This window comes from Schistocerca gregaria, chromosome 3, assembly GCF_023897955.1.
Source record: "Schistocerca gregaria isolate iqSchGreg1 chromosome 3, iqSchGreg1.2, whole genome shotgun sequence".
In the NCBI taxonomy this organism is placed as follows: Eukaryota; Metazoa; Arthropoda; class Insecta; order Orthoptera; family Acrididae; genus Schistocerca; species Schistocerca gregaria.
Window position 1 is genome coordinate 601,644,075 of NC_064922.1, and position 15,924 is coordinate 601,659,998.

Here is a 15,924-nt window from a genome sequence, read left to right on the forward strand (position 1 = left end):
TCAGAACCGTACTTGCACAAACTTTCATCCGTCCTGGTAATGATGAGACCAAGAATGTTGATGTACGTTTCATGTATAAGCTAGTAATTTAAATTTAAAAGTACTCCTAAGGAAGCAGCAGTTCATTTGAATGGGATTTGCTGCTCCACACCCGTTATCAATTTTACAGACATTTTCTTGGTATACTTTTGCCATTATAAGCTATTATCGTTGCATCTCAGTTTTCTCTCGACGCTGTCGCTAACATGTAGCACTTTTCGCTTGTGTTATTATTATTATTATTATTATCTTGTTGTAACCCTACCAGAACCTCAGTTACTTCCGATAATATTACTTCTTTTAAACGTGTTTTGGTACGCGTACCAGTGTGCTGACTTGAGTATTTCTGCGTTATTTCCGTGTTGAGAATGTCTTAATCTTCTTCATCCCTGTCTTCGCTGAAGAGGATTTCACGATGCGGAAGTGAACAGTGTGTTTCTGTTTCCCGAAGCATAGTCCCTGTGGGACCAAAGCAGTGACTTCCTTTCACGAAAGAGGAACCGACCTGCTGCGCACGTGAGCTCAGCTCTCCGCAATGTGTTTCTCCGGAACGCGTTAGCTTCAGAAAACTTTTGTTTGCCCTGCAGCAACTGAGATGAGGCCCAACTTTAAATTGAGATAGTTGGTGCCTTGTTCTCGCTTCTGCGTGGCCTTTTCTGTCGATATAAGTTTCCCGTACGGTAATATATCTCTGACTTCTGGCTCCGCTGATCGACGTCAGACAACATAAGAAACTCGTTCGTTCATTGTCTCAGCTGCTCCAACGAAATTCTGTGTTGCAGCGATTGGCTGCAATTCTGGGAGCGGCAAACAGGCTGAAAAGGAAGAAAATTAGTAACGGTCTACTTTTCATTTTGACCGGTATTCCTTTGTGATTAACCTCAAACACAATGGGCACATGCCACAGCAGTATTTTTCTGCCTCATGACGGACATTTAGTTTGAACATTTAGAAAAACTAACTAAACACAGCTATTTTTAACTGTTCTTAACTAGATGCAAGAAAATACGCTTTAATATGTTATAAAGTATTTAGTATGATTTAAAAATTTTGAAACAAAGCACAAAACCGCTCAAGAATCATTGGTGAAAGAAGATGTTCTAGAACGCTCAAGTGCCATGTATTACATCTGTACATATAGTTTCTTTACATCGAACTCACAGTTAGAGGATTGTTTACTTCACTTCCACAGATACCATTCCATGTTCTTAGTCTACTTTTAGTCTCTGGATCACTGTCGGGCAACTCGGATCCAACAGCTTATCTACTGGTGGCTAAATCTATTGGAGGGGAACAATCACTAAAGTACTGCAAATGCAAGTTTGCAAATGCAAGTTTTCCGAATTGGGTAACTGAGTTTCTCATATGTTAGTCGATTTTGCTCTTGGATGGAGGAGGAGGACTTTGAGGAACAGAGTTGTTGATACTGGGCAATTTTAAAAGGAAATACTCATATATGTCAACACTAGGTATACAATGGCAAAACAGTGACAGAAGAATATTATATTATTAAGGGCTTATGGTCAAACTTAAAGTAGCTCAAGTGCTAAAGGTTCGTAAGTAACGTTTGAAGGATAGAAAGAAGGATGTTTCATTTAAACATTAGTAATTTTCATGATGAAATTTACATGTTGGCAGTAACCACATGAAAATGGTGTTGTAAAGACAATGATGGATATGAATGTTGAGAGAATCCAGTTGAAATTATTGCCCATTAAACAGTGACTATAACCACAAGTGTGTATCAGAGTTATTCAATATAAACCAAGCACATCCTGTCGTATACTCGTATTGAACTGCGAGGGAGAGTAATCAATGTGTATTGAAACGAAAACAGGAGAGTGCGATTGGTAATACGAACGTAGTCATAGATCTTTACCTGTTGTTGTTAACCTGTATGTGAATCCATCGGCCCACACTTCAAGTCTTTGATTGTCGTTAATTAAATTTGTGACCGCTAAAAGCATTGAAATACAGTATATCAAGGAGTAGGTGATTGCCATTATATTGCCGTTTTGCAGTCTTTTTGGAGATCACAGCTGTATGTATATTTTGAGACTTCCTCCAGATCTGCAAGTAAGTAATATGCCATCTTTTAGTAAGTAATTAACCTGCAACAAGTTCTGTTGACTCGGGAGTTGTTTCAGTGGTTAGCACACTGGACAAGCTTTCAGGAGAACGACAGTTCAAGCCCGGGTCCGGTCATTCTTATTTAGGTTTTCCGTGTTTTCCCAAGCCCACTTCAGGTAAATACCGGGATGGTTCCTTTCAAACTGCATCGCTCACCCCCTTCCCTAATTCGATGGGACCGATGTCCTCGTTGTTTGGTCCCGTCTCTCAAAACCAACCCACCAATCAAATAACGTGACAGAGGAAGATATTTGTGACATATACATTGCAATTTCGATTGCAAATTGAGTTTTGGTTACCTCTTACAGCAGCTACACACTACACTACTATAAATACCGTTTCATTCCTTTCCGAATTACGAAGATCATACTAAGTAGCCGGCTGGTGTTGCCGAGTGGTTCCACACGCTACAGTCGAGAACCGCGCCACCGCTATGGTCACAGATTCGAATGCTCCCTTGGGCATGGATGTGTGTGATGTCCTTAGGTTAGTTAGGTTTAAGTAATTCTAAGTTTTAGGGGACTGATGACCACAGATGTTAAGTTACATAGTGCTCAGAGCCATTTGAACCATATTGAGTAAGGTGGTTCAGGATTAACTCTTCCTCACCTATTCAACAAACTGAGTCGTCGATTAAACAAATTCATTACAATGAATACAAAATTATACTTTGTTATAATTTTATGTGAATTTGGAAGTAGGCTGTTTAGGTTTTTTTATTGGTAACGCCGCCACCACGTACAGCTCTGTATGAAAATCACTGGCTGTGCCGTGTGCAGTCTGTGGCTGGTTTGCATTGTTGTCTGCCATTGTAGTGTTGGGCAGCGGCAGCTGGATGCTAACAGCGCGTAGCGTTGCGCATTTGGAGGTGAGCCGCCAGCAGTGGTGGACGTGGGCAGAGAGATGGCGGAGCTTTGAAATTTGTAAGAATTGGTGTCATGAACTGATATATATATTATGACTACTAAGGTAAATACATTGTTTGTTCTGTATTAAAATCTTTCATTTGCTAACTATGCCTATCAGCAGTTAGTGCCTTCAGTATTTTGAATCTTTTATTTAGCTGGCAATAGTGGCGCTCGCTGTATTGCACTAGCTTGAGTAACGAAGATTTTTGTGAGGTAAGGTATTTGTGAAACGTATAGGTTAATGTTAGTCAGGGCCATTCTTTCGTAGGGATTTTTGGAAGTCAGACTGCATTGCGCCAAAAATATTGTGTTTCAGTTTAAGCACAGTCTTGTATAATTTTTCAAAGGGGACGTTTCATATGTCGACCCTTAGCCGAGGATACCTCACTGGAATCTTCAGATTTTTTTCTTGTAGTTTGTGTAATTAGTGTAGATTTTGTTTATTGCTAGCCCGTAATTGTAGAGAGAATTTCCTCTGTAGTTGTAGTTTTTCATTGTTGTACAGTAAAACAGTTGTGCATTCATGTAGATTTGCACCAAGTATTTCGCAGCTACACTTGCAATTAACTAGATATTATTTTCAGTGCTACGTTAATGTATTCTCTTACTTTGCTCTTCAAATTGTGGTTTTCTGTGTTGTCGTGTGAAATATTGTGACAATAATGGCGTGTGAAAAACGTAACACTAGGCTCCAAAGTACACTGAGAAATAATAGTGACGACGAGCGTAGCTTACCAGCACCATTGTGTAATGAATTAACAGACGTTCTAAGTAGTAATTTGGTAACTATGCATAGGGAAATGGAGCGGGCGTCAAATAATGGTGTAGACAGTGAAACAGGTAGTGAACAGGGAAGCATTATCGATCGATCGGTAGGCAACAGCTCGCCTCAGGAATCGGGAATGACAGGACACAATCTTGCAAATACTGCAGATTTAGGTTTTGGGTCCTCACCGTTTTCTACAATAAGTCAAGACACATTTTCTTCTTGTCAAAATGTGAATGTTGCCGGTGCAACTTCACTGCCGAAAAGCACTGAGGAACATGTTTCAGACACCAGTGCATTGTTATTACAATTAATGCAACAAATGGGACAAAAGCTTCAAAAGTTAGACACAATGGAACAAAATCTTAGAAAGTTAGACACAATGGAACCAAATCTTCAAAAGTTAGACACAATGGAACTAAAGTTTCAATAGTTAGACACCACACTTGAACAAACACGTGAAGATTTAACTAATGAGTTACATAACAATGAATCGAAATGTCAAAAAGTCTGTAATGACGTAAAAACACAAATTTGTGAGCATTTTCAACCTATTTTTTCGCAGCATGAAAATGTATTATAGAATCACGAAGCAGCCATAAAAGAACTGCAAACTATTGTTCATGAAAATCATGAAGCCTTGCAAGCCAAAATTGAATCAGTTGCATCTACCGATTCGGTTATGCAACTTGCAAAAACTCAGGAAAACTTAAAGGACACTGTAGATACGATTTCAACACAAATGGACACTCTGAAATTTGGTTCAGAAAAACACACTGAGCAAATAAATACACTATTGGAGAAAGTAGCCGAACTTTCGGATCAGTTCATTAACTTATCTGCAAAGGTAGATGATGATCTGAATGACACAGAAGAGTGCGAACAAATTAGGAAATTCACACAAAATCAGAATCAAATTAATACACAACACTTAAGAGAAATCCGGGAAGTACAAGATCAGCTGACGCAGGTAATACAAGAATTACGTATTTCAGAGGACACTCGCGCTCCAATACGGGAAGAGGGACATAGAAATACGGAACAGCCACAAAATAATAACACAAGGCACTTCGAAAATTATGAAAGAAATTGGCAAGGTACACCGAATTTTGAGATGGAACCGCCGAAACGACGTAACAATGTACGACATGCGACTCGCCGACATGATGATTTTGACTATAAGCTGTTCATTACTACATTTAAGAATTCTGTCAACGACATTCATCCACAAGCGTGGCTCCATCAATTGTCTCATTGTTTTCCTCCCAAATGGTAACTAGAGCACAGATTAGAATTTATGTGTGGATACTTGGAGAATGAACCAGCTGTAAGAATGCGATCGGTCATTCACGATTGTCACAGTGAAGGAGAATTTTATCATGCCTTCCTCTCAGCATATTGGTCTCAAGCTACACAAGACCGAGTAAAATATAGCATCATAATGATGAAACATTTCGAAAAATCTCAATTTTCCAGTCTTGTGAAATATTTTGAAGACATGTTGCACAAGAATCAGTAACTGTCAAACCCATACAGCCCCTCAGAACTCATCCGCATTTGCTTAATCAAATTACCTGAACATTTACGACAGATTATTTTGGCAGGCCGTTTCAAAGACGACATTGAAGCTTTTCAGGGACTCTTACAAGAATTAGAAATTGACACTGACAATCGCGGAACGCGAAAACAGGAACACAACAATTACAGGTCACATCCGTCGCAATTCCGCGATGAAAGAAATAATAACTGGACACGACAAGGCTATTCTCACAACACAAGTCGTGACGAAAACAGACACCACCCATATGACAACCATTGGCAGAGGAGCAATAATTACAGAGAAAGATCGCATTTCCGTGGTAATGACTATCACAGAGACAATCAGAGAAACAGACAATACGGGAACCAAAATAATTATTATCAAGGGAGACAGAATAACTTTAGACGCAACGCAGTTACGATTACGAAAGAAATTCTCCACCACATGACCCACAAACAAGAAACTATGTAAACTACTGGCAAAACGACAGACCTGAATTCCATCAGAACTGGGAGCTTCAAACAGGGCAGGGCCTTCTCGTCAAGGTGAATTTGTGGAAGCTACATCTCCTAAACCCAATAACGGCGCGCGCCAACAAAGAGACAGACAATGTCTCGCACCGCAGGTAGTCACGTGCGCCGGCTGGCTCTGAGAAAAATAACATAGACGCTAACCTTGAGAAAAATTCCAGTATTCTTTACCGACGTATATCGCATGATAATTGCGTTCAAGTTAACTCTGAGCACTAGGAAGAGTAAAAGATTGCACCACATTTCACATGTAAGACCGTTTATTGAAATAGAATCTGCTTTTTACCTTTGTCTTTGCCTTAAAACATTTCACTTCACATTTCTAGTCACACTGAGAAACTGTTAACATGCAATAATGTTTTGAAGTTAACTATCCAGTCTAGAAACTAGGGAACATTCTTAAACAGAAATTACAAATGCATTGTTATAGTGAACAGACGACACATTCTTGTTATTTGTACATTCTTGCTTGTTAGTTGCACGATTACGTAACGACTATAAGGCATACATACTTAGAACATATACTGTTAATGGGATTTTAATGCAACATTTTGGGTTAGTTAAAAAGACATTCTGGGTTTAAAGTACTTTCTGTGAGATGCCAGATGACACAGTGGTTAGTATATGTGGCAGCTACACGATTATATCACGACGCTACTAATGAATGACAATTTACAATGTTGCTTTCGCCGTTTATCTGTTTTACATCTGCACAGTTTTTCTGAATTCTTCTGGAAAGTATAACATGTTTTAGTTGTAGCTTTTGTGGTATAGCTACAATGAGACAGCCTTTTCTGTAGCACAACAATACGTTGCAGCACAGTACTTTGTTCATCACGGCAATAAGCGTAATAACTAAGATATCTGTACGCAAAGAATTTCACTTTTGTTTATCATGAGGTAAGTACATTGACTTCTGTAGAACTTAGCTTTCGGAGGACGAAAACAACGACACTTCCATAGAGATTATCTTACAACAAGACGCACAGTTTAGCGCTACAGTACACGTATTTGAGTGATTAATTTCGTACTTAAAACATTTATTTTTAAAGATATTTGAAGTACAATGATACAAAGGTTTTCTGTGATACATTTCATTCCATTGCTGTAATCTGTAACACCTGAGGATATAATTATATTAATCCTCAGGGGGTACACGCCTACTTTGTGTTCCATGTGTCTCGCAAGCTAATATGGTATTTGCTTATACAACTTTACACATCGGTACCATATCTCTCTAACACATAAATTACACAGCTATCTGATCATTTAACTGAGAGACAAAATTTTTTTTTATTTCGTCAGTCACACATGTTTACGCAATTACACAGTTGGATAATTTCACACTTATGAAATTCTATTTTGTCTGTACTTTGGGAAATGTTCATATTTTTTCGGACCCATTGTGATACTATGAGAGGTTTGACTGATATATTTGGTATGGGATCATGATTTTTAAAGTACGTTTGAGGTAGATGACACTTTTGACATCAGCAGAGAATTTTTTTTAGGTTTTGAAATTATTGGAAGAAGCTACGACGATTTTGAGATTTGGCTGAAGTTTTATGATGTTATGATGACGATGTGTATTACGCTGTTGCGGTATATTTATGATCAATAAGCTGATGCTATATGACTTATTTGAATATGTTACGTATCTGTTGTGATGAAATATTGTAGAAGTGTCGACGAATAAGGTAAGGAATAATGAGTAGTGGTTAGCGACTCTGGTTTGTGAAAAAGGTGGTTGGAAACCAAGAATCGTACTTTAAGAGTTATGAAATGTGTGTAAATGCGTGAATGTATTACAATAGGATTTTTTTCTACAGATGTGCAACGCAAATTCTTGACTTGTGAAATTTTTTATATGAGACTGCCACTGTAGCGGAAACTGCTGTCATAAATATTTCAGTAAGGAAGGTAAGTGACCTTGACGTAATGAGTTTTGGGCGCCCGGCTGAGAGGTAGTCGTCTGACAACAGAAAGCCATTAGATGAAAAAAAAGGGCATTATCCTCGCTATTGACATTCCTTTGTAGAAAGCATCACAAATACGACACGCCCATTATTTGGAAAGATACTTACATCTGACAGCAGATTGTAACAAACGTCTTTCTACGAGAGTTAAGAGAATTCTACTAACTTATGAAATGTCGCATGACTATTGAATGATATTTTTATGCTTTGTATGTATTTGCTTATTTCATTTGATATCTGTTTTCCAGCTGTGTTGCAGCATTGGTTTTATAAAATAAAATTAAATGTATTTGCTAATGTGAACACTTTCTGTCAACAGATCTACTAAATAATTACTTTATGATCCACATTCTTCGAAAAAGAAGCTCTTGGAATGGAAAGAGCAATAAGAAGCGACTAATAACAGTAACTGTATATATATAATTTTCTTTTCAAGTACTTGGTAATTGGTTGTAGCATTAGTTTTTGTGGTGCACCACTTTAATTACGTAGACATTAAGATGTGATTATAACTCTCCCTTACCTGCATTTTTGTCTTTAGTATACTATTTTTTCTGCTTGTGGGTTTGTCATGTTTAGATATAAGTTATTACATTTACTGCTGCTTGCTTTGCAAATCTGCATTTTTTTTGGGTCATAGCTGTTTGTATTAATTTGTTTTGTGCTGCTGCATTGCGTTCTCCCTTACTTTAGCATCTGAGCTCAGTATGTTTAAGTTAGCTTAAGAGGGGGTAGACTATATAAGAAACTAACTATGATGAATTGGAAGAAAAGCATTGAGAAGCTATAAGAAAATGGTTTGGCCAAAAGAAGTAGTGTACAGTGGAGAAAAACTATTTTCGAAAGAGGAGTTGAACAGAATACAGAAAACATGCATGGACAGGATTTTTTTGGCGGAAACAAATGTTGAAATAAGACGAAAGATCTATGGAATGAAGTTTTGGGTTGGACTGCAGTACCAAATGTTACAGTGAAAACAAACAAACCCTGTCCATTCCTTTTGTGTTATCCCACTATTTGTTTGTGTACCCTTGTGTAGTTGTTTTCTTCATGTCTCTGTGTACTGTTTCATAGAATTTTTTTTCTTCTAATACTAAGCTACATTCACTATGATGAGGAATACTGTTATCCTCAAATATAATTTGCATTAATAACATGTTATTCACTTCATAAAGATGTTTACACATTATTTATTCTGTTTTGTTCTAATGCTCATGTGTGAAGTTGATGTTTCAAAAGTTATTCTGATCTTTTATGTATGTACTTATGTCATAATTTTTGTACCAGTGATGTATTTGTTATTTCGATTCTTTTGTAAAGCCTGTATTACTACAAATGTTATCTGTACTATTATGTTATTTAATGATATATTTTGTACCTTTTTTATTGAATTCTCATCTTATAAAATTGTAATTGACACCAGTTCATCAAATTAAGTAACTTGTAAATTACATTTCACTGCACACGTTTCTGTTGGTCATAGTATATGGACAATATGTGAGAACTAGGGACTGATAGTGTTTACACGTGTGTTAATAATTCAGCAAGGGACTGGATAACAGCATTGCTGGTTCTAAGCACATTTCAAACAAATTCTTTGTTATTGGACAAGTGGTGGTTTATGAACTTGCTATATTCTCTGCAAGAATCTTCGAGGGTGATTGTACACCTGCACAGTCGCAATAGATGGCTGTTGGCCATCTCTACAAGGACTGAAATGGGTCTGCACCTTCGATGGCCCACCAATACCATTATTTCTACATGGACTGCAGTGGGTCTGTACCTCTGATGGCCCACCAATACCGTAATCTCTACCAGGACTACAGTGGGTCTGCTCTGTGATGACCTACCTACCAATAGTCCTCAACTTCCACTGACTCTGCTGTTGGTTTGCTCTGTTGTGGCCCATTACCTGTCTGCATGTCAAGAGTCAGCACTGTTCCAGAATGAGATTTTCACTCTGCAGCGGAGTGTGCACTGATATGAAACTTCCTGGCCGATTAAAACTGTGTGCCCGACCGAGACTCGAACTCGGGACCTACGCCTTTCGCAGGCAAGTGCTCTACCATCTGAGCTACAGAAAGCACGACTCACGCCCGGTACTCACAGATTTACTTCTGCCAATATCCGTCTCCTACCTTCCAAATCTGCAAGGAAGTTTCATATCAGCGCACACTCCGCTGCACAGTGAAAATCTCATTCTGGAAACATCCCCCAGGCTGTGGCTAAGCCATGTCTCCGCAATATCCTTTCTTTCAGGAGTGCTAGTTCTGCAGGTTCGCAGGAGAGCTTCTGTAAAGTTTGGAAGGTAGGAGATGGATACTGGCAGAAGTAAAGCTGTGAGTACCAGGCGTGAGTCATGCTTCGGTAGCTCAGATGGTAGAGCACTTGCCCGCAAAAGGCAAAGGTCCGAAGTTCGAGTCTCGGTCGGGCACACAGTTTTAATCTGCCAGGAAGTTTCATATCAGCGCACACTCCGCTGCAGAGTGAAAATCTCATTCTGGAAACATCCCCCAGGCTGTGGCTAAGCCATGTTTCCGCAATATCCTTTTTTCAGGAGTGCTAGTTCTGCAAGGTTCGCAGGAGAGCTTTTGTAAAGTTTGGAAGGTAGGTGACGGATACTGGCAGAAGTAAGTCTTTGAGTACCGGGTGTGAGTTGTGCTTTGGTGGCTCAGATGGTAGAGCACTAGCGCGCGAAAGGCAAAGGTCCCGAGTTCGAGTCTCGGTCGGGCACACAGCTTTAATCAGCCAGGAAGTTTCAGTCAGCACTCTTTCCATTGGAAGGACAACACTACTTCTTCAAGACTGCTTAGAAATCCACTACTTCCAAGTGCAATTTCTTTTATTGCTCAGACTTTGAGAAAAACACTGCAATTTTAATGTGATGAACGCTCAGGACTGTCTTTATGGACTGTGAGAAAATTTCAGCTTTTGTCCAACATTGTATCAGTCATGTGTGCATTTGATATCTTTGTTATTGTAATGATGAAAAATTTTATCAAATCATTGTTGGCCAGTCCCCAAAACAATTTGTAAAATTTTTTGTGGGGAGCATGGGGCTATGTAAGTAGGCTTTTTAGGTTTTTTTATTGGTAACGCCGCTGCCACGTAGCGCTCTGTATGAAAATCACTGGCTGTGCCGTGTGCAGTCTGTGGCTGGTTTGCATTGTTGTCTGCCATTGTAGTGTTGGGCAGCGGCAGCTGGATGCTAACAGCGCATAGCGTTGCGAAGTTGGAGGTGAGCCGCCAGCAGTGGTGGACGTGGGGAGAGAGATGGCGGAGTTTTGAAATTTGTAAGAATTGGTGTCATGAACTGATATATATATTACGACTATTAAGATAAATACATTGTTTGTTCTGTATTAAAAATCTTTCATTTGCTAACTATCAGTAGTTAGTGCCTTCAGTAGTTTGAATCTTTTATTTAGCTGGCAGTAGTGGCGCTCGCTGTATTGCAGTAGCTTGAGTAACCAAGATTTTTGTGAGGTAAGTGATTTGTGAAACATATTGGTTAATGTTAGTCAGGGCCATTTTTCGTGCGGATTTTTGGAAGTCAGATTGAGTTGCGCAAAAAATAATATGTTTCAGTTTAAGCACAGTCTTGTATAATTTTTGGAAGGGGACGTTTCAAATTCTATACCGCAGTGACTCACTATGTATGTATCGGATAACAGTACATTTGATTTGTGAGGCATGCGCTGGTACTCCATATTGATACCTCTGGCGAAGGAAAACGTTAAAATAACTTCAGTTATAAAAAAATACCACCCTGCAGGCCACAATACCAGAATATATATATATATATATATATATATATATATATATATATATATATATATATATATATATATATTTGTAATGAAGAACAGATATAAAGGGAGACATTTCTGTTGGTGGTCGAGAACGGTATGCTGACAATATTACATAAGTATTTACTTCATTCCAGACTAATAATTATAGCTGTTAGAAGTTAAATTTTTTACTTTGTTAGTACCTCCAAGTACACGTGGCAAGGGAAAGGCATTAATACTTATTTTCCTTGGGCAAAAGACCAAGGGTTTAAATGTGGACGTGTGGATACAAAATGAATAGTCTATACTGACAAACACAATTCAGTTAGTTGTGCAGCTACGACTGTGCACAAAACTACTGATCCTAAGTTACATGATGTGTTTGCGGGAAGACCGCTACATGCAGAGAAAAAAAAACTAGCACACTAAATGTGACGAATTAAGGTCCCACATATAAAAATATCTATTATTAAAAATTCTATAACCTATATTTTATATCACTGTTTCCGAAATTGAAACAGTCTTGTATAAGGGATAACCTTGTATCAGGACTATAATAACGAATTAGGCCTGCGAGAGATACAGATATGCCACAGTTGTGTACTCACCGTTCACGCTTGCTGTTTCAAAACAAGATTATTCCTGTAAACGACTGTGACAATAATTGGATCTCACATGAACCTTACATGAAAAACGAAGCCTCACATCACATAGATTCAGAAATGCTGGGGAAGGGCCACTAACATATATCTTAACAAGCAGCTAACCAATTCCTTTTTGAATCAATGTAGAAAAAAAATATGTAGTTGAAGGAATTGCACATAATATCTCAAATCTATGAGTAGACTTACGAGAATTTATATACATTAGTTAATATATATTCGTTCCTAATTACAAATGGATGGTATACCGTTCAACATTATCTTAGAGTGTGCAGTGATGGTCGTCATATTGCATTTGTCCGCGTGGACTACAAGCGTGCAGATAACACGTGGTGTGTGAACTGCTTTGAACAGCTCAAACACAGTTGACCGCCACCTAAACCTTCACCTTCGTGCTCCATCGCAAGACAGACACCACCAAACTCCAACAGCTAGAAAACCCTGTGCATTTTGGAAGACTCTAGGAAACAAGTATCTACTAGAGTAGAGAGATGAAATAAATAATAATGTTTCCGTTCTTCATGACCTCAAACTACAATGCTTGCATGACAGCAAAATAGAGTGTGAACCCAACCTTGATAATTGTTTTGTAATGCAAACATGGAATATCAATGCTTAGGAACCATGTATGTACCTCTTCCTAATAAAAAACACTAGCCTATCGGAATTCAAATAAATTTTGCTATGAGAACAACAAAAACTCCATTCCACAGCAGATTCAACTTTAAAGAAGCTAAATGGTCAGAGTACACTGAGGAATTGGAAACATAAAATCTCTGCCGAGTCTATAAAATTAGCAAACGTCCGTAGAAACACTTCAGAAGACTTTCTGGAGAGGTACCACAAGGCTAGAGAGGGCATTTTATCCCAGGCCTCTTCAGTTGATCAAAGGAAATGCTGAGGAAATACATAAATCCTAGCAAAAGGGGATCCTTTTGGTGAAGAGGCAGTCTTATGCGGACAAATAATAATGGAAATGATTAATGAGCCAAGACCAAAGGAAATGGGTCGAGACCCAGCCTAAGCAGCAAAGTGCCATGGAACAGCCGAAAAACGTAACTGCCTTCCTACAGTAGTCAAGCAACTTCCTTTGATAACACTCAGTCAAAATGCCCACCGATTCTTATTAAATGGAAGACCTAAAGAAACTGGAAAATAAATTTTATCAGAAGCCAGAGATAAAAATCAAACATGTTCATAAGTTCATTTACAGTAATGAAACTAATTCATGGACTGAATTCAATGAAAAATAGGGAATCAGCTGGACTCCTCGATATATGTGTGGAACGCTTTGGTCTATACAGAAATTATCATACAACACAAGAATATATTAGCAGTCTCTTGTATGCCATGATCTGGCAATTACTACACAGGGAAGAACTTTAATGAAGTGGAAGCGAAATTCGGATACTCACTAAACATTAAGTGTGAATATTACCAACAGAAGTTCCTTGAACCAAAACCCTAAAATATACAAGTCAGTGTTGTTCATCTTTGGTAGTAGGAGCATTTGATAGGTTTTGGGGAACTTTTGATGAAACAGAAGAACAAAGCGTTAAAACCTGTAATTGTTCGTTTTTTTCTCAAACAGCCAGAACCTACCAAATGTATCCACTATCCCAATAATCCAGTTCTCGTTTATACTATAATAAAATACAATGATATGTTTTACTTAATTTTTACCTAAGATTTCTCTACTTTCTTGTTCTTTGACAGACATAAGTTTCTTATGAACTAACGATTTTTTTAAATGCCACTTGACTACACTTCTTCCACATTCACAGGTAACTTTAATTTTTTGTATCTCCTAGTGCGTTTTTACATAGATTACGACATCCATCTTTTCAGTGTCTATGCTTACAACATTCATAAATATTATTTATATCCATACACTGATTACACTGTGAAGTATTGTACATTTAATGATTATAAGTATTAATAGAAAAAATAGAGTGTTTAAACTACAATAAGTGACTGCAATTAAGTAGCTGAAAGCAAAACGATAGGATAAACTTAACTGCTGGAAGGTTTTCAGAAGTTTCAGTAATGAAGTACACTGTGGATGCATGTATAAGAGTCCGTTGTACAGACTCATTTAAAATTTTTAACCTAGAAATTCTACAGCATGAAATTCATCATTATAATGCTTAAGTTTACTTATTCCTTTGTATCTCAGTTTAATGTAACCTTCTTCAAAAAATTAAAAACCCAATTACTTATTAATTTCAAATATGGATCAGGCAGAATTATCTTAATCTTGTTGTTGAGCTCAGTACCAACTTTTTCACCATTACTAGTGCTTACACATTCACAGGCAGTAATGTTATACAAAAATATTTACTATTGCTCACAAATCTTCTTCTTTTAAAACAAATCAGAGTTGCTAACATTGTTGTATATCTTGAGTAGGGGCTTTATAAAATTTTCAAACATATCAGTTAATAACAGGATATCGGTTTTAAGATACACATCATGATATTCACGAACATTTGTATATTAAATTTCACCAATCCAATTTTGCATGGTTATAATGTTCATCAGTTTTTCCCACTCACTGACTTTGTTGTAATATTGGTCTTTTGCTACAAGCTACATCTCTTTAAATTTTCTTCCAAGAATCCTAGTAATCATAAGAGCAGACAAATTTTTTAATTACTAACTTTAATAAATTTCTTGAAATACATTTTCTAATATCTTTCATTAGTTCCTTTCTTACATTTGATGAAAGTTCATGGACCATAAATATAAATGTGTCATAAGTCTAATGCTGAAATTCTGAAATTTTCTGTCATCTTCTCAGAACTAATATACCTCTCATCATTATTACACAATAAATCTACTGCTTTTTTATCATGGCTAAGTTATTTTATGGACGAATGAGTCATACCCTGAGAGATTATGTAAGTAAGTTGATATAAAATTATATTGTTTCTCTTGAAAATTATATTGATTGCATTTCCCAGTCAAATCATCATGGTGATGATTTTCTTTATTATTTTTACATAATGATGTCTGCAGGATGAAACTGTGCTAGATCTCTTCTGTCTTGATTATTCTACAGACATTAATGGTATTATTTCCTCAGTTTCAGAGTAAATTCTTCCAATCACCCCAGTCTCTTCTTTCATAGATTTACTGAATTTCTTTCACCAATTTGGGCCTAAATATATGACTGGGGCTTTTCAGTGTCCATTGATACAATTTACATGATAACATAAAGCACTTAGTTTACGTTTTTGATATTTAATAGTATCATTTAATTTAAATTCTGTTATATTCATCGTCTTGCTGCTAAATTTATATCCATCTTTCAATGTTCCATGTATCAACAGCTATGAAAATCATTGTCTGTTAAAATTAGTTCATTTTGAAATAATTTAAATATGTTTATCAATTTTATGTTAGTCTGACTGATATTCATGTACAAAAACAAACTTTCAGAATCAGCATAAATAACGAATGGAACTATCTATGTATGCTGATAATTTTTAAAAATTACATATGGATGTTTTCCAGATACTTCTGCTTTTAATGGTTTGCAAATTAAGCAATTTGCTGTGTGACTAATAATTTATCCTTACT